Source organism: Pipistrellus kuhlii, unplaced genomic scaffold, assembly GCF_014108245.1.
Source record: "Pipistrellus kuhlii isolate mPipKuh1 unplaced genomic scaffold, mPipKuh1.p scaffold_m20_p_33, whole genome shotgun sequence".
Classification (NCBI taxonomy): Eukaryota; Metazoa; Chordata; class Mammalia; order Chiroptera; family Vespertilionidae; genus Pipistrellus; species Pipistrellus kuhlii.
Window position 1 is genome coordinate 5,596,036 of NW_023425533.1, and position 21,202 is coordinate 5,617,237.

Consider the following 21,202-nt stretch of genomic DNA (forward strand, 5'->3'; position numbering starts at 1 on the left):
GTTTTAGTATCCCCAAAATTTCATGTGTGTCCCTTTCCGTGTCCCTGTATCCTGGAAACCATTGATCTGCTATCTTTTCTATGAACATTTGTGTACAAGTCATTTTGTACTCATAATAGTCATTTCTTTTGGGAAAGTTCAAAGGAATGGAGTGTATAATGTATTTAACTTTATAAGAAACAGCCAAAATATTTGTCAAAGTGATAGAACTATTTTACATTCCTACAGCAGTGTAATGGATCTTTTTAATTATAGCTATACTAGAGGTCCAGTGCATGAAAAGTGTGCATGTGTAGGGTCTCTAGCTTGGCCATTGATCAGGCCAATCAGGGCCTTCTGGCTACTGGCCTGTGCCTTCCTTCCCCTAGCTGCTGGCCTCTGTCTGGAGCCTTCCTTCATTTTGGCTGCCCCCCTCGTGGTCAGCACACATCATAACAAGCTATTGAACTCCTGGTCTCCCAGTCCAACTCCTGAGGGGACAATTTGCCTATTATCTACCTAATAAAGGAGTAGCATGCTAATCGACCATACCTTCACGACACCCACCAGCAAATCAGGAGTGAGTATGCAAATTAGCCCAAGAAGGTTGGCAGAGTAATTTGCATATGCCGGTGCCTAGCAGCCAGGGGTGGGGTGGGACACTTGCTTTGTTGCCATGGCGACAACACTGGCATTCTGCATCACCTCAGCCGCTCTGGGCAGCATGGGAAGGCAGAAAGGAGGCTCTTGACTGACCAAAGTCAGTGCTGGCAGCCAGGGAGAGGAAGGCCCATTCCTGCATGAGTCTTCATCCATTGGGCTTCTAATATATAAACCTGTATATTAGTATTGATAGATATGAAGTGGTATCTTATTTTATTTGCACTTTCCTAATGCTTACCATATGCTCATGTAGTCATTGTCCATTCATATATCTTATTTTGTATAGTGTCCCCTCTAATATTTCTGTATTTTTTATAAATTTCATTGCTTATTTTCTTAAACTAGAGGCGCAGTGCACGAATTTGTGCATGGGTAGGGTCTCTTGGGGTGGCCTGTGGAGATTGGGCCCCAGCTCATGCCACCACCCATGAAGGCCATTTCTCACCTCCAGCCTTATAGCCCCTCAGCCCCACCTGGCACCCCTCACCTGCTCCACCATCCCTCCTTTGGGGTGATCGATTGGGACCATGCCCTCCACTCAGCTCCCTCAGCACCTGGGAGCTGGGTAGCAGCCCCGGCCCCCATCACTGCTGCTGGTTGCTCTCTGTGGGGCAATTGGCAGGGTAATCAGACCCCTGGTCACACCCACCTTGGCCTGGCGCCACCCACTCACCTGCTCCAGCATTCTGCCATGATCCCACTCTTGTCTGGGCCCATCAGGGCTGGCAGTGCCTCCACCTCTGCCCTTTGCCAGTACTGCATCGCAGCTGATGCCCACCATGTTCCATGCTGCCCCTAGTGGTGAGTGCACATCATAGAGACCAGTCGAATTCCCAGTGTCCAGGTTGAAAGACCGCCCGAGGGGACAATTTATATATTAGGCTTTTATTATTTAGGATTTAAAGAGTTCTTTTTATATTCTGAATGCGAACTACTTTGTTACATACATACACACACACACACACACACACACACACACACACACACCTTTTGGTGGGTTGCATTTTCTTTTCCTTAACAGTATATTTTAATTAGCAGTGTTTTAAATTTTTATAAAGTCCAATATATCATCTTATTATTATTTCTTTTTCTGTCATGTGTAAGAAACCTTTCAGTACACTACAATTTTAAATTTTGCCTATTCTATATATTTGGTGCTTTTAGCTTTTGAACCCGTTAGTATTATTTGTGTGTGCAGTGTAAGTTAAGGATTCTGCTTCAACTCTTAAAATTTATTAAGTGAAATTAACATACCATAAATGTAAGCATTTAACATGAGCAGTTCAGTGACATTTAGTCCATATACTTTGTGTGCAACCATCACTAGATAGTATCAAATATTTTTATTACTCCAAAATAAAACTTCATACCCAATGAATAGTTTCTGCTATTTCTACCCTATCAGAAGCCCCTGGAAACCACCCATTTGTATTCTGCCTCTATGGACTTACCTATTCTGAATATTTCATATAAATGTATTCCTATAGTATGTGATATTTCTAGTCTGGTTTCTTTCACTTAGTGTAATGTTTTTGAGGTTCATATAACATATGGTGTATCAGTACTTAACTTTTTATAGTGGGATCATATTGCATTGTATGAATATACCATATTTGTTTATGAATATAAATATGAGTATAAATATATTTATCCATTCATTTATTGATGAGCATTTTGGCTGTTTACACTTTAGCAATTATAAATAATGCTGCTATGAACATGTGTGTATATATTTTAGTTTAAATACCTGTTTTCAATACTTTGAAGATAATTACTAAAGTGTAGAGTTACTGGCCATATGGTAATTCTATCTTTAAATTTTTGAGGAACCAAGAAACGTTTTTTCACAGTGTCTGAAGTATTTTACAGTCCTCCTAGCAATGCATGACCATTCTAATTTGTCCACATCCTTTCAATACTTGTAATTTTCTGTATAATTATTTTTATCATCCTGGTTTGTTAATGAAGTGATTTTTCATTGTGGCTTTTATTTGAAATTTCTTAATGATTGATGATTTGTTCATGTATCTTTAAATTTTTTAAATTGTAGTTGACTTTCAATAATATTTTGTATTAGGTGTACAGCATAGTGGTTAGACAACCATATACTTTACAAAGGGTTTCCCAACTGACACAATATGTAGTTATTACCATATTATTGACTCTATTTTCTATGCTGTACCTCATATCCCCATAACTATTTTGTAACTACCAAGCTGTACTTCTCAATATCTTCATCTCAATCTCTCCTCCCAATTCCCCCCAGACCCCTCCCCTCTGGCAATTATCATTCTGTTCTATGTATCTATGATTCTGTTTCTGTTTTGTTTGTTCATTTTATTCTTTAGTTTCCACACATAAGTGAAATTATGTGGTATTTGTCTTTGTAAGACATATACACTAAATGGCCAGATTATTATGATCTCTGAACGCATAATAGCCTGGCCACTGAGTGTATATCCTATATAATAAAAGGCTAATATGCAAATTGTCACCTTGACCAGGAGTTCGACCAGCAGGCAGGCCGGTGAACCACCCATGTCCCCTCCCCTTGGCCAGGCTTGCTGGACCCCACCCATGCACAAATTCATGCACCCGGCCTCAAATACACACACACACACACACACACACACACACACACACACACATACACACACACACACACACACACTGAGTGGCCAGATTATTATGAGTTCAGAGATAATAATAATCTGGCCACTCAGTGTATGTCTCTTTTTCCCCCTATTGACCTCTCTCTGGCCTCTCCTACCCCCCAGCACATGCCCTCACCCCCCACCCCTAGTGTCTGTGTCTATTAGCTATCTTTATTTGCACACATACAAATTCTTTGGTTGATCACTTATCCCTCCCGAACCGTCCACTGCCTTCCCACTGTATTTTAGTTTGACATACTGTTAGATGCTTCTGTCTCTGTATCGACTTTTTCATCAGTTTATGATGTTAATTATATTCCACAAATGAGTGGGATCATGTGATATTTATCTTTCTCTTAATAGCAAATTTCACTTAGCATAATTCTCAGTTCCATCCATGCTGTTGCAAATGGTAAGAATTCCATCTTTTTTATAACAGTGTAGTATTCCAATGTGTAGATATACCACAGTTTTTTAATCCACTCATCTGCTAATGGGCATTTTTACTGTTTCCAAGTCTTAGCTATGGTGAATTGTGCCACTATGAACATAGGAGTGCATATATCCTTTCTGATTGGTTTTTCTGATTTCTTGGGATATATTCCTAGAAGTGGGATTACTAGCAGTTCCATTTTTTGAGGAGACAACACACTGTTTTCCACAGTGGCTGCACCAGTTTGCATTTCCACCAGCAGTGAAGCAGGGTTCTTTTTTTTCTCCATCCTCTCCAGCACTTGTCATTTGTTGATAATAGCCATTCTGACAGGTGTGAGATGGTATCTCATTGCTGTTTTGATTTGCATCTCACACTTTGAGCATGTTTCATATATCTGTCCACCTTCTGTTTCTTTAGGTCATTTGCTCATTTTTTATTAGATGTTTATCTTTTTTGTTGTTAAGTTGTATGAGTTCCCTGTAAATTTTGGAGATTAAATCCTTATTGGGGATAACATTGGCAAATATTTTCTCCCATGCAATGGGTTTTCTTATTGTTTTGTTAATGGTTTCTTTTGCTGTGCAGAAGCTTTTTATTTTGATGTAGTCTCATTTATTTATTTTCTCCTTAGTATCCATTGCCCTAGGACCCTAGTCAGCAAACTGCGTCTCCTCAGCCACATGCAGCTCTTTGGCCCCTTGAGTGTGCCTCTTCCACAAAATACCATAGCCTGAGCAAGTCTATTTTGAAGAAGTGGCGTTAGGAGAAGTTTAAGTTTTAAAAATTTGGCTCTCAAAAGAAAATTCAATTATTGTACTGTTGATATTTGGCTCTGTTGACTAATGAGTTTGTCGACTACTGCTCTAGGAGTTGTCAGTAAAGATATTGCTATGACAAATGTCTGCTATTTTGCTGCCTATGGCTTCTTCCAATATTTTTATTGTTTCCAATCTTACATTTAAGTTCTTTATCCATTTTGGGTTAATTTTTGTGTATGGTATAAATTGGTGATCTAGTTTCTTTTCTTTTTTTTTTTTTTTTTTTTTTTTTTTTTTTTTGCATGTATCTGTTCAATTTTCCTAACACCATTTATTGAAGAGACTATCTTGACTCCATTGTATGGTCTTGCCTTCTTTTTCAAATATTAATTGAGCATAATGGCTTGAGTTGATTTCTGGGTTCTCTTGTCTGTTCCATTGTTCTATATGTCTGTTATTGTGCCAGTGCTAGGCAGTTTTGAGAACAGTGGCTTTGTAGTATAGCTTGATATCTGGTATTGTGATCCCTCTAACTTTGTTCTTCTTTCTCAAGATTGCTGCAGCTATTTGGGTCTTTTTTTTTTTTTCCAGATGAATTTTTGGAGAGTTTGTTCTAGATCTTTGAAGTGTGCAATTGGTATTTTAATGGGGTTTTCATTGGATTTATAGATTGCTTTGGGCAGCACAGCCATTTTAATGATGTTGATTCTACCAATCCATGAACATGGTGAATTATTCCATTTGTTTATGTCCTCCTCTATCTCTTTTCTCTGCATCCTGTAATTTTCTGAGGAAAGGTCTTTTAACTCCTTGGTTAAATTTATTCCTAGGCATTTTAATTTTTTGTTGTTGTTGCAATGATAAATTGGAATTTTAAAATCTATATATATATATTGATTTTTTACAAAGAGGAAGGGAGAGAGATAGAGAATTAGAAACATTGATGATAGAAAACATCTATCAGCTGCCTCCTGCACACCCCCCACTGGGGATGTGCCCGAAACTAAGGTACATGCCTTTGACCAGAATTGAACCTGGGACCTTTCAGTCTGCAGGCTGATGTTCTACCACTGAGCTAAACTGGTTTCAGCAAGCTGGATTTTGTCAGCTGCTTTTTCTGCATCAATAGATATGACTATTTATATTTTTTTATCTTTTAATTTGTTTATGTGGTGTATCATGTTTATTGACTTGAAGATATTATACCATACTTGAATCCCGGGAATAAATCCCACTTGGCTACTGTGTATGATTTTTTTATGTAGTGCTATATCTGATTTCCTAGAATTTTATTGAGAATGTTGGCACCTATGTTCATGAGGGATACTGGCCTGTAATTATTTTTCTTTGTATTGTCTTTATCTGTTTTGGCGATTAGGGTAATGCTGACTTTGAAGAAAGAGCTTGGAAGTGTTCCTTCCTCCTGATTTTTTTTGAATACTCTGAGGAAGATAGGTTTTACTTATTCTTTGAATATTTGATAAAATTCCCCTGTGAAGCCATCTGGTCCAGGACTTTTTTAAAATTTTTATTACTGCTTCAATTACCTCCATAGTTATAAGCCTATTCAGATTTTTTTAATTCTTCCTGGTTGAGTTTTGGAATTTTATCTTTTTCTAAAAATATGTCCATTTTGTCAAGGTTAGCAAGTTTGTTGGAATAGGGTTGCTCATTGTATTTTTTTTATTTTATGATTCTTCATATTTCTATGGGGTCTGTTGTTATTTCGCCTCTTTCATTTCTGATTTTATTTATTTGGGTCCTCTCTATTTGCCTTTTGGTGAGCCAGTCTAGAGGTTCATCAGTCTTGTTTATCTTTTCAAAGAAACAGCTCTTTGTTTCATTGATATTTTTCTTGTTTGTTTGTTTGTTTTGTTTTGTGTTGTTTTTTTTCTCTATGTCATTTATTTCTGCGCTGATCTTTATTATCTTCTTCCTTCTGCTCACTCTTGGATTTTCTTGTTGCTCTCTTTTTAATTCTTCAAGTTGCAGAATTAGATGATTTAGTACCAGTCTTCCTTCCTTCCTTCCTTCCTTCCTTCCTTCCTTCCTTCCTTCCTTCCTTCCTTCCTTCCTTCCTTCCTTTCTTTCTTTCTTTCTTTCTTTCTTTCTTTCTTTCTTTCTTTCTTTCTTTCTTTCTTTCTTTCTTTTTTAATAGGCCTGTAATGTTATGAATGTTATGAATTTCCCTCTCAGGACTACTTTCACTGTGTCCCATAAATTTTGGGTTGTTCTCATTTGTTTCCAGGATTTTTAAAAATTTCTTCTTTGATCTCTTTGGTAACCCAATTATTGTTTAATAGTATGCTATTCAGCCTTTAAGTGTTTGAAATTTTTTATTTCATAGAGAAAGGGAGAGGGAGAGAGTGATAGAAGCATCAATGATGAGAGAATCATTGATCAGCTGCCTTTTGCATACACTAGGGATCCAGCCTGCAGCCCAGGCATGTGCCCTTGACCAGAATTGAACCTGAGACCCTTTAGTCTCCAGGCAGATGCTCTATCCACTGTGCTAAACAGGCTAGGGCTAAGTGTTTTAATTTTTATGATTTTTTTTATTGTAGTTGATTTCTAATTTTATGCCGTTGTGATCTGAGAAGATGCTTGATATGATTTCAATCTTCTTAAATTTAGAGAGACTTTGCCTGTGGCCCAATATGTGGTCTATCTTTGAAAACGTCCCATGTGTGCTTGAGAAGAATGTATATTCTGTAGCTTTGGGGTGGAATGTTCTAAAGATGATGATTAAATCCATACAGTCTAGTGAGTTGTTTAAGATTGCTGTTTCTTTGCTGATTTTTTTTGTCTAGAGGATTTATCCAGTGATGTTAATGGGGTACTATGATTGTATTGCTGTCAGTCTCTCCCCTGATATCTTCCAGAAGTTTTTTTTTTTTTTTTTTTTTAATATATTTGGTTGCTCCCACATTGGGTGCATATATGTTTACCAGAGTTATCCTCTTATTGTATCGGTCCCTTTAGAATTATGAAGTGGCCTTTCTTGTCTCTTGTCACTTTGAGGTCTATTTTGTCAGATACAAATATTGCTACCCTAGCTTTTTTTTTTTTCATTTTCATTTGCCTGAAATATATTTCCCATCCCTTGACTTTCAATCTATGAGAGTGCCTTGTTCTGAGGTGGGTCTCTTGTATACAGTATATATATGGGTCATGTTTTCTTATCCATTCATTCACTTGATATCTTTTGATTGGAGCATTTAATCCATTTACATTTAATGTTATTATTGATTGGTACTTGTTTGTAGCTATTTCTGTTCTTTATGCCCGTGTTCTTTCCTCCCTTTCTATTTCTTCATTTTACAGCTCTCCCTTAACATTTCTTGCATTGCGGGCTTGGTAGTGATAAACTCCATTAGCTTTTTTTTTTTTTTTTTTTTTTTTTGTCTGGGAAGCTCCTGATTTTGCCTTCAATTTTGATTTATAGCCTATTACTGAATTACTGAATATCAAATTAAAGAATAAAAGAAGCTCCCTTATCAAATACTAGAGTAGGGGTGTCGAACTCAATCAGAGAAGGGGCCAAAATCTAAAATCCAGCCTAAATCACGGGCCGAATGGTTTACTGAACAGTCATAAACTGCCATTGTGATGGAAACGCAGCGGAGTGCAGTGATGACAGCGCGGTGCGGGCCACATTGCAAGGCCTGGCGGGACGGATTTGGCCCGCGGGCCTTGTGTTTGACACATGTGTACTAGAGGGTTAAATATAAGAATAAGTAACCAAGAATTTGACACTCTCAAAGGAAGAATCCTTACTGATGACACTTAGCAAAATGGTAGGTTGAGATTTGCCCATTGGGTCTATAAGGAAGACTCAAATGTCTCAGCAAACCCCAAATGCTGATCAGATTGGTGCTTGCTAATAACACCTATCAGTTATTACATGAATTATCAGACAAGAACTAAGAAAAGTGTCATAACTCAAATGCCTGTCACAAATAACTCTGCTTTGCTGGGACTCTCATGTACAGTAATTTTCAAACATTGTGGCAAGACACCAATGCTTATTTAGCTAATTAGACAACACAAATGCATTTATTTCAAATTTCAAGGGGGTAAAAAAGGTTAAGATATGGATGTTTTATGCATGCTCAGGGCCAACTTAAAAATACTCCATTCAGTGACATCATAACACAAATTTGCATCAATGAAAAGAAACTGGCATAATCCACTTCTTACCATTCAATTTGTCAGATGGTGAAGACCAAAACAGAATATTTCACTAGTTTTAATTTTTAAATATGGTTGTCACATTGGGAAATTGAAGTAAACACAGTAAAATAAACTGTACAAAGCAAAGTAGAATAACAAAAAAATATTTTACTATAATATAAGATTTACAAAATTTCCAGATAAGCCATACAAAATTGACACAAGCTTTTCTTGAAGGGGTCTGTACATTTGACAGCAAAGTCACGATGTTACGTATGAGGGCCATGGTGTGTGTTTAATGTTCTCATTTTGGTTCAAACAATTATGCTTGTCCACTTACAGCATCTAAATAAAGTCATAGTTGGCTAGAGAGCATATTCTAAAGAGATTGTTAGCTGCTTTTACCAATGCAATTAGATCACCATAAAAAGGGAGAAAGGAGCCCTTAAAATTAAAATTAATCTAGTTACTCCCTCAAAAAAACAAAAAACAAAAAACAAAAAACAAAAAACAAAAAACAAAAAACCACCTACACCCCTGCAGCTAACCCTGACAACTACCTTTATACACAGTGCATTATACTTAAACCATGTTGGGGGAAATGAATAAAAGCAAAGATGGATCACTGCTTTCAAATGTTTTACAACAGTCCAGATGGTACTCCTAGCCTCTGCTCATGCTTTATAACAGTGAATCAGGACAAGACATAGATTTGCTAATGTGCATTTAACCACTAAAGGACTGAAGATGTCTGAGCTTTTGTTCTGTAACTAGTGGCCTGGTGCATGAAATTCATATATGGCAGGCTGGGGGTTGTCCCTCAGCCCAGCCTGCACCATCTCCAATCTGGGACCATTCAGTGGATGTCCAACTGCTGATTTAGGCCCGATTACACAGGGATCCCTGTGAGATTGGGCCTAAACTGGCAGTCGGACATTCCTTTCACAATCCAAGACTGCTGGCTCCTAACCTTTCACCTGCCTGCCTGCCTGATCTTTCCTAACCACACTGCCTGCAGTCCTGATCACCTCCAGCTTCCCCCCCCACTGGCCTGCTTGCCCCCAACTGCTTCCTTGACAGCCTACTCATCCCCAACTGTCCCCCTGCTTGCTTGCTCCCCCCTAACTGACCCCCATGTCAGCCTGATCACCCCTAATTGTTCCCCCTGCTTCCTGATCAACCCAAACATACCCTCCCTGCTGGCCTAATTGCCCTACCTGCCCCTCCCTGCTGTCCTGATCACTCCCAACTGCCCCCTGCCAGCCTGCTCACCCCTAGCTGCCCCCCTCTGCCAGCCTGCTCACACCTAACCACCTCTGTCTCAGCTCTGCCATCATGGCTTTGTCTGGAAGGATGTCCAGAAGGTCTCCTGGTCTAATTAGCATATTACCCTTTTATTAACATAGATGTTTCTAAGTCTGTGTCCATTAACTGCAAACAAAAAAGGAAGAAGTCTTGGTAGAACAGGAGAAATGATGCACACTTGATGATAAGATTGATTTAAATATTATTTGTGGCATATAGCATAGTCGATGTTCTAGCTGTTTCTATGGCTTGGGCTTCATCGGTCTTCCATTGTTCTGCTACATCATTTGCTAATGGGTCATCCGGATTGGGAGCAGTTAACAAAGCCTGGATAGATAGCAGAACTGTGTGAACTGGCAGTGCTGGGGACCACTTATTTTTCAAAATATCTAAACATTTTCTTCCCAACTTATCTACATTAGGATGATAAATTTTGGTTATGAAACATACTTTAGGTGCTGCCATTGGGTATTCTTCTGGAAGGAATAGTTCAAATTTAAAAGTCACATCCTCAAAGGGGAAATCCTGAGGGCTAGCAATGACCACATGAAAATAATGGCGTTGCTCTCATCTGGTTCTGCTTTAATGCCGAGAACTGGTTCTGCCAGCAAATGCATATTAGCTCTTTATTATATAGGATATGTGTACATATCTTTCCCACCCTCTCCCGTACATGCCCTCCCCCAGGACAGCAGGGAGGGGCAGGTAGGGCAATTAGGCCAGCAGGGAGGGTATGTTTGGGTTGATAATCCTACAGGGCAGCCCAGCCATTTTGTCAGATCCCAAGTTTGGCCTGTGGTCTAGTATCCTGCTCTGCTTGCCTCACGTATGAATTTGCAGTGATTGTTTTAGTCATATAAGAGCTTGGTCATGTTTCTCTCCTTAGGGATGTGGTTCAGGGACTAAATTTTTAGTAATTTTATTGAGCAGCAAAGCTAATAGAGGAAAATTAGGAACCTGTAGTCTGCAATAACCAGCCAAGCCTAGAAATCTACAATACAAAGCTGCCACTTAATTGTGTGTGTAGGAAATTCCTGGATTACCTTAATTACTTTTGGAGACTGCTGAATTTCTTCAGAAATTAGATCATGTCCTAGGTAATGAACAGTATCTAAAGGTAATTGTAATTTTTCCTTAGAGAATTGTTTCCTTTTCCAGATATCAGTTGAAGTCAATAAACGGAATCTTTTATGAACACCTCTTTGGTAACTGAGCCCAATTGTAAAAAGGATTATTACCCCTGGAGAATTTGAGGGTGCTTAAATCTTGGTGAAGTACTTGGGAGAAATAAGAAGGGACCTCAGGGAACTTTTGCATAACTGCCCAGGTATACTGTAAATTGTTAATGTAGCCAATGATAAGAGTGACATATTTTTAGATCTCTACATCTCCAAGCAAAAAACTCCATTTAATGTTGAGTTCTAGTTATTTTTTTGCAATTATATTTTATTTATTTATTTATTTATTTATTTATTTATTTTTAATTAAGATATTATATGTGTACATATCTTTCCCACCCTATTCCGTACATGCCCTCCCCCCAGAGTTTTTCATCCATTGATTTTGATTATATGCATGCATACAAGTCCTTTGGTTGATCTCTTATCTTCCCCATATCTCCCTATCCTCCCTGCTGTAATTTGACAGTCTGTTTGTTGATTTACTGTCTCTGTATCTATCTTTTTGTTCATCAGTTTATGATGTTTTTTATTATCCATAAATGAGTGAGGTCATGTGGTGTTTCTTAGTTATTCTTTATATATGTGGATACCAATCTTTTCTATCCTATATAATAAAAGCTTAATACGCTAAGAGTCCAGTCAGCTGTTCAACTAAGGTGTAATATGCTAATGATATGCTTAGTTCATTCGACTGCTCACTATAACATGCATGAGCATCAGGGGGCAGACAGGTGACTGGTTGACCAGTCGCTATGGCATTCACTGACCACCAGGGGGCAGATAGTCAGCTGGTTGAGCAGTCATTATGATGTGCACTGACCACCAGGGTACAGATGCTCTGACCAGTAGGTTAGCTTGCTGCTGGGATCTAGCAGATCAGGTCCGAGTGAGATGGGCTGGACATGCCCTGAAGCCTTCCCTCAGTTCCTCCCCAGCTGGCCAGCCTCCTGCATCATTCCACAGCCCAAATCATGCACTGGTGAGGTTCCTCGGCCTGGCTTGTTCCTCCTCACAATCCAGGATTCCTCATTGATGCTGTGCTCGTGAGCCATGAGCCTGGCTTCTGGCTAAGCAGCACACCCCTTGTGGGAGTGCACTGACCACCAGGGGGCAATTCCTGCATTGAGCCTCTGCCCCCTGGTGGTCAGTGTGTGTCATAGTGATGGGTCATTTGCATATTAGCTCTTTATTATATAGGATATTATAAAATTCACTTATTGAGATTCCATAGTTGTTTTGAAGATGACTTGGAATTTTCTACATTTAACAATCACACCATGTATATAATAAAAGCTAAGTGACCTTTACAGCAGAATGACCAGAACGGCCAGTCACTATGATGCACACTGACCACCAGGGGGCAAACACTCAATTCTCAGAAGCTGCCCCCTGGTGGTCAGTGCACTCCCACAGGGGGAGTGCTGTTCATGGCTGGTGAGCATAGCAGTGGTGGCAGGAGCCTCTCCCACCTCTGTGGCAGTGCTAAGGAGCAGCAAACAGGTGGGCAGAGGGGTCCAAGACTGTGGGAGGGATGTACGACTGCTGGCAGGTGGACATTCCCCAAGTGGTCCTGGACTGTGAGAGGACACAGGCTGGGCTGATGGACACCCCCCTCCCCTGCCCCCCATGCATGAATTTCGTGCTCTGGGCCTTTAGTCTTCAAATAAAATAATTTTATATTTCCCTTTCCAATCATTTTACCTTTTTTTGTTAATTCTCACTAGAGGATATTTTTTCCATTGCTTTTCAGAGAGAGTGGAAGGGAAGGAGGAGAAAGGGAAGGAATAAAGAAAAGAGAGTAGAGAGAGAGAAATGGGGTGGGCGAGAGAGGGATTTGAGAGAGACACATTGACCTTGGTTACCTCCTGTACTTGCCCTGGCCGGGGGAACCCAGGGAGCAAACCTGCAAACCATGTGCCCTTAATCAGGAATCAAATCTGAAGCCTGCTGGTGTGCTGGCAGAACCTCTAACCACTAAGCTCACCAGTCAGGGCTCATTTTACCTTCTTTTCTTATGCAATGTTTAGGCACAATGGCAGTGTTGAATAGAAACAATGAGGGAAATTTTATGTCTGTCCCCATTTATTGGGAGAAAATTCTCCAGTGTTTCATTATTAAGTATAATGAATGCAAAATTTTCAGTGCAAATTATTATGTTGAGAAAATTCCCTTGTACTTTTAGTTTGCAGACCATTTTTTTAAAACATACATTTTTATTGATTTCAGAAAGGAAGGGAAAGGGAGAAATAGAAATATCAATGATGAAAGAGAATCATTGCCCCCTACTGGGGATTGAATCAGAAACCAGATTATGTGCCCTGACTGGGAATGGAACTGTGACCTCCTGGTTTATGGGTTGAGGCTCAACCACTGAGCCATGCCAACTAGGCTGGCGACTGTTTTTATTATGAATGATGTTGAATTTTGTCCAATGAACATATAATTTTATGTAACAGATTCCTTTAATATGTTAATGAATAGTATTTTATTTATTTTTCATTGTTAAACCAATGTTGCATTTTCCAAATTAACCACCACTATTTGACCAATGTGTAATATTGTACATACACACACATACACACATATACACAATGTAGTCAGTTTGGTAATATTATATTAAATATTATTTAATATATTAAATATTTTTACATCTTTGTTCTTAAGGGATTTTTTTGCACAGTAGTCCCCCTTAATTTATGAGTGATACATTACAAGCTCCCCATTAGATGTCTGAAACATGAAATATGACACCAAATCCTATGCATACTATATTTTTCCAATACATACTTATCTATGATATACTTTATTTTATACATTAGACACAATAATATATTAACAAAAATAATAATAAAATAGAAAATTATAGCAATGTAGTGTAATAAAATTTATGTGAAACTAATATCTTAATATACTGTACTTACCCTTCTTTGTGAGATGATAAAATGACTTGTTAAGTCAAGAACTAGCACCTTTTCACTTAAAGGAAGCACAGTAAGATATTTCTTTGGCATATCTGAATTGCCAGAATCGTTGCTCTTGCACCCTGGGACATTATTAAGTAAAATAAGGGTTATTTGATTACTTGAACACAAACACTGCTATACGTTGACAGTCAATCTGATAACCATGACATCCAATAAGTGATTAATGGGAAAACAGCTATATAAAGCATGTGTATGCTAGACAAAGAATTGATTTACATCTTGGGCTAGACAGAGTGGGGATGGCATGAGATTTCATCCCACTACCCAGAATGGAGTATAATTTAAAAATTGTGAGTTGTTTGTTTCTGGAATTTTCCACTTAAAATTGTCCAACTGCAGTTGACCTCAGGTAACTGAAACCATGTAAAGCAAAACTCTAGATAAGGGAAAGAATACTGCATTATGTTTTCTTGTAATTTATTTGCCTAGTTTTTGTATCAATGTAATAGAAGCCTTCTAAATGAGTTATTTTCTTCCTACATTTTCTAAGTGTTCATAGCATTGGTATTAATTTTTCACTTTAAAAAGTTTAATATTTTCATTTGAAAGTAAATTATTGCCAATTTAATTATGATGTTCTTTTTTATAAGACATGTTTATGTGTATGAGAATTTATAAATAATCCTATATATTAAAAGGCTAATATGCAAATAGACCAAATGGCAGAACAACTGAACAACCGGTCACTATGATGTGCACTGACTACAAGGTGGAATGCACAGAACATGGCAGGCATTGACAGCAGGTGGCAGAGTGTGGAACATGGTGGGCATTGGTCACAGTGGGATGGTGGAGCAGGTGAGCAGGGGCACCAGACCAAGGTGAGGCACCAGTCGCTGTAATCGGGGCAAGCCTCTGGTGGTTACTGAAAATTCTTTGCTCCCACATGCCACAGTTTCACCCAGTGCTTGTACCTGCTGTAAGTGCTGGCCTCACTCACATCCATTGCCAGCACCAGAGCTTCCGCTCACAGCTGGTGCAGGCGCCCAGTGCCAGCCCCAATCACTCGGCACTGGAAGTGGGTGTGAGCAGTGGCTGCTGGCCTTGATCACCCCAAGAGCTTCTCTACCTCCCCCTGCTCTTGAGGAGCAATCAGGGCAGCAGCTGCCCCTCACACCTGCTGACAGCACTCGCCCCAATCACTCTACGCCATCAGTGGGTGTGAGCAGGACCGGAGCCATCAGTGCATGGGAATGACAGGAGCAGGGCTGCTGGCAGACAGGGGACTAGGAGCTGCAGTGGGAGAGGCTGGGTGGGGGCACAGAGGATGGGCCAAGACCCACCCTAGTGCCCACCACAGCCTCGCAGCCCACAATTCTTTTCAAAGTGAATGAATTAATGCACTGGGCCCCTAGTATTATACAATATAATATACTAGGGGCCCGGTGCACAAAAATTCATCCACTGGGGGGTCCCTCAGCCCAGCCTGCCCCCTCTCATGGTCCGAGAGTCCTAAGGGGATGTCCTACTGACAACCACAGTCTGGCCTCCCTCTTTGGGAGGCCATCAGGATGATCAGGGGAAGGCACCACCCCTACCACTCTGTTGCTGCTGCCACTGCCACTGCTGGCCACCACAGCTGTTGGCCCTTGGCCCTTGCAGCTGCCAAGGTGTTTTCATCAGCATAGACTCCAGTCCCTTCGCTACAAAAAAAAAGAGACAACTTTCTTTAGGCATTTTCAAGATGTCTCTTTTATAAGATATGACATTTCTTTATTTCCTTTTTTTTAATCTTCCCTGAGGATAGTTTCACATTGATTGTTAGAGAACATGGAAGAGGGAAAGACAAAGAGAAACATCAATGTGAGAGGGACACATCGATTGGTTGCCTCCTGCATGAGCCCTGACCTGGTACTGCAGTGCAGCAGCTGCGGGGGCTGCTGGTAAGGCCCTGCCTCTCTCTCCAGGCCTCATCACAGCTGTGATAACTGCTAATCAGGCCCTGCCTCTCTCTCCTGGCCTTGCAACAGCAGCGATGGCTGCTGATCAGGCCCTCCTCCTGTGCAAGCATATGGAGGCCCCTGCCGTGGCTCTACCCCCAATAATACAAGTCCCCACCCACCCATGCCTGCTGTGCATGCAACTGCTTATCGGTCACTACTGTGATGGCATCCCAGACAATTTGCATATTCCTCTATTATTAGTATAGACTAGAGGCCCGATGCACAAAGATTTGTGCAAGAATGGGCCTTCCTTTCCCTGGCTACCATCACCACCTTTGCTCTGGCCGGAGCTGCTTTCCAACCTTCCCACATTGCCCAGAGGCTTGGAGTGGCTGGGGTGGTGCAGAATGCTTGCATTGTTGCCATGATGTTGAAGTAAGCATCCTGCCATGCTCCCAGCCTCTTGGCAACTGCATGTGCAAATTAACCCTCTATCTTTGTTGGGTTAATTTGAATACTCACTCCTGATTGGCTGGTGGGCATCATGAAGGTTATGGTCAATTAGCATGTACCTTTTATTAGATAGATGATATATACTAAATGTACTAAATATACTATTATCTTATATAAGTTATATAATAAACCATATTATATACATTAGGTACATACATAATATATATACATACAAATACACACACACACAGATACACACATAAATGCACATTTACACTGAGTGACAGGCAGATTGATAGACTCTGGTATTTGATACATTAATACATCAGTGCATTCCAGTTTTATCTGTTTTAACAAATGTTTGCAGTTTGGGGATATTTTTTAAAAATAGTTTTTGGTATTTTTATACATTTTTCCTAGACTGAGAATGTCACTTTATAACTAAAAAGGGATGAAATATCTGAACTATTTTTGTTCTTGGAAATTAAAAAAAATAAAGGATTTCTTAAGCTATAACAGGTACATTTTAGAAATCACTATAATACTATATGGTGATTAAAATTCTAGTGATGTTCACTTATGAGATCCCATTCCCTAACACCAAACCATTAGTGATGTCTGAGTAGATATAGCATTTCAGGTTCCTATGGAAATTGCCAAATGATTAAAGAGACATTTACACTCTTTGGAAATAAGTCCAAGTTTGTTTGTTTTTTCTTCTTTTTCTTCAAAGGCTTAAAGAAATGAAAAACTTTATAGCAAAATGCACTTTCCCCCCTTTGATTTAGAGCATGGAAGGCTACCCAATGTCAGGAGACACAGGAAGAATTTGGCTTGATTTTCTAAAGTTGTTTGGGAAGGGTAAGGGAAATGAGAGAACTACTTAAAAGAAGCAACTAAATTTAGTTAATGTAGCCAATAATAGGATAAAGTAAAAATTTTAGAACATGTAATCTATTGTGATTACTCCAGTTTCCAGGCCAATTAAGAAATAATCTTTATTGCTCAAAGTCTCAAGACATACTGGGAGAAATGCATGGATACTTCATCAGATACCTGTAAAAATAAGTTTAGAAGTGCTATTTAAACTGTTTAACTACTTATTTGACCTTTAACAAAGGTATATGACAGCTTATAAGTTTTAGAAGTAACATTGAGAGCACAAAAATTACAGGACTTTTAAAAAGGTGTATGTAGCCCTGGCCAAGGTTGTGAGTTCAATTCCCAGTCAGGGCACATACCTAGGTTGCCATTTGATCCCCAGTCGGAACCCATAGATGTTGGTAGATCGATCTCTCTCTCTCTCTCTCTCTCTCTCTCTCTCTCTCTCTCTCTCTCTCTCTCACTCTTTCTCTCTTCCTCTCTCTCTCACCCTCCTTCCCTTCCTCCCTTCCTCCCTCTCTCCCTCTCCTAAAAATAAAAAATGCCTGTGTATAGACAGAGATCTAGTATTAACCATTTTTTCCAATAAAATTGGATATATAATTATAAGTTTATTTATTTGGGCTGTTTCATATCAACTGTGAAAGGTGAGTATAGCAAGGGAGTGGGACCAGACGACTAAGGAAGGATGACAGGTTTTTGGGAGAAAAACTGGAAAAGAAATGATTGGAGAAAAATTCTAAGGGTATTGGGCATAGAGTGAGGACAGTTTTTTTTGTTTGTTTTTTTAACTTACAAATTTGTGTGATTTTAGGATGTTCTTATAAGCATCTGTCCCTAAAATACCTTATTGTCATCCGGCCAGCATGGCTCAGTGGTTAAGTATCAACCATGAACCAGGAGGTCACTATTCAATTAATAGCCAGGGCACATGCCTGGGTTGCAGGCTCAATCCCCAGTGTGGGTCATGAAGGAGGCAGCCAATCAGATTCTCTCTCATCATTGGTGTTTCTATCTCTGTCTCCCTTCCTCTCTGAAATCAATAAAAATATATTAAAAAACAACAAAATCTTATTGTCAGATAAGTTTAGGATTAAATAATGCTAAGGACAAATAGTGAGGCCATGAAAATATGAAGGAAAGAAGTAACATCTTATTTGCCCAATTTCTCCAGCTCAGTATTTCATAATGTGTAGTAAGAAGAGTACCCACAGTTGTGTCACTTGAGATAATAATCCATCACTCTCCTTTTTCACCAATCATCAGCACCATTTAAATACACTTGTGAATAATTTCTTTCACCTGGAATAGATGTCACTTATTTAAAAATTGTTTTGCATTATCACTCCTTTTTTCAGTATATTGCTTATAGCTGTTTGATGTTATGCCAAAGTAGCAAATTGAATAATGCATATTTAGGTAAGAAAGCAGTACAGGGCATGTCACTTAGTTTGTGAATGAGCTTAGGCAACTACGTGCCGGATAGTTGTATCAGTTTGTGACTTTATTTCCTCTGCTCATTATTGGGTACACTCTAATTGTTTTGAAGTTAATACATAAAATTTATTTATTTTTAGTCAGAATGATCCTAACCAGAAAGCTATCTGCTGTGATTGTTATGGAACTGAAGCAGTGTGAGAAACTTACCTTTAGCCATGACATATTGTAGTTTTGTAAATGAACTTTCAGTTATATATTACCACAATCTGTTTGGGACATTACATATCTTAGTGCTTTTTGTAATTTAGGTATTTGGTACTTTGAAAATTTATAGAAAGAATTCTACTTGTCTTCTTTTTTCCTATATTAGGCAATCATCAACATCTTATTGAATTATTTGTGTTTCCTTCTTTTTCTTTTATTATCTGAGAGGTAGAAAACCAAGGAAGAAAAAACTGGAGTTCCTACAGTGGTGAAAATTGAAGTATCACCTTTGTTTTTGTGAATCTAAATCATTGATGAATATGGACAGGACCTAAAAAGTATAGACTAAAACCAATATATGGGGCAGGTTTCAGAAGTAGGTGGTTTGTTAGTTCAGATATCCATGTAGTGAGCATGGTTGCAAGTGTGGTAGGTATTATTCACAAGTGAGTTGAGTACAAGAGCCAGAATAGCTGGTAGTAGGCAATATGTAGAAATTCAAATAAACATTAATTTTGGTGGTAAAATTGGAGCAATGATGAAAATGTTTTACAGTAACCACTGCCTAGATTTTACTATTAAATTTTGCTATATTTGTCTTATCTATGTGTCAACTTAGCAATTCTATTATCTATCCATTATTGCATATTATTATTTTTTTATTTATTTAAAAGAAAATTTTGGACAGGCATCCCCATCATGCATCAGAAGAATTAATATTAAGATGATAATACTCCCCAAATTGATTTAAGGATTCAGTGAAATATCTGTAAAAATCACTGTGGGATTCTTTGAAGAAATTGAGAAGCTGACCTAAAATTCATATGGAAATGCAAGATATCCAGAATATACAAAACAATTGTTAAAAAGAAGATCAGCTTGAAGACTCATACTTGCCAATTTCAAACTTACTATTAAGTTAACAGTAATCAAGACTGTGTAATACTGACATAAGGAATGACATATAGATTAATGGAATAAAATTAAGAGTTCAGAAATAAACCATTATTTACATAACCAATTGATTTTTGAGATAGGTGCCAAGACAATTAGATGGAGAAAACAATAGGCTTTTCAACAAATGATATTGTGTCTGCATGCAAAATAATAAGGTTGGATCTCTACTTTCACCATATACAAAATTTACTTAAAATGAATATTTTATATGAAATATACAGAATAAGCAAACATGTAAAGACAGAAAGTAGATTAGTGGTTGGAAGAAAATAGGGAGTGACAAATGTGAACAAGTTTTCTTTTTGGGATAATGAAAATATTCTAAGAACAATTGAGATGATGGTTGAAAAACTCTCTGAGTATATACTAAAAACCATTTAACTATACAGAAATCATGGCCTGATAAGCTGTTAAAGAAAAACAAGTAAATTGCAGAAATCAGTTCATTTCCCACTAATACTTCAACACATATATTATTAGTATACCTTTAATATTTATTTGCATATTTTTCTTTTATGTAAAAATTATATAAATTGAAATGCATATATTTTAAATGCGCATTAACTGAGTTTTGACAAATTCATATACACCTGTGTAACCCATTTCCTTAACATATTATATAGATCATTAACCCCCCCTCCCCCAGAAAGTTCCCTCTTGTCAACTTCCCAGTTAATTTTCACATATACCTAATAGAGGCATTCTTTTATCTTTACTCTGATTTTTTTCACCACAGGATCATTTTGCCTGGGTTAGTATTTTGTATAAATAGTATCATATAATAGATATATTTTTTGTGTAAGACTTTTACTCAGTGTTCTATTTCTGAGTTTAATTAATGTTCTATTCCTTCAATGGCTGAGTCATATTCCATTGTATGAATTTATCAAAGATAATGATACACAACTATCCTCTTTAAATTATCTGGATATCATACAAAAAACTTCAATGAATTTTTCATTACAAGCCATTTTGTGAATCTGTTTTCATTTCTCTTGGATAAATATCTAAGAGTGGAATTGTTGGGTCATAGGGGGAGTATATGCTTAACCTCGTTAAAAAAACTCCTGCCACATTTTTCCCAAAATGGTTTGCCATTTTACATTATCAACTATGTGTAATTCCAATTGTTCCACAGTCTCTACAATATTTTGTTGTTGGTCTGTTTATGTTTTTACTTAGCTGAATATATAGTACTCTCTCTCATTTTACTTTTAATTTGCATTTAGCTAATAACTAATTCTATCTCT

At 38.3% G+C, this 21,202-nt stretch overlaps 1 protein-coding gene, 1 long non-coding RNA gene and 1 pseudogene across 4 annotated transcripts in view; 1 reads left to right on the top strand and 2 right to left on the bottom strand.

Moving 5' to 3' along the window:
- The window catches only part of COL4A5 (collagen type IV alpha 5 chain), a 358,160-nt gene that overhangs the window by 35,768 nt on the left and 301,190 nt on the right, over window positions 1–21,202 (top strand). The window lies entirely within an intron of this gene.
- Window positions 735–8,853, bottom strand: LOC118731855. The gene is made up of 3 exons (XR_004991985.2): window positions 8,455–8,853; window positions 3,308–3,312; window positions 735–746 (listed from the first exon to the last, which is right to left on the bottom strand). It is a non-coding gene; the product is annotated as an uncharacterized LOC118731855 (long non-coding RNA).
- Window positions 10,164–10,739, bottom strand: LOC118731854 (annotated as a pseudogene).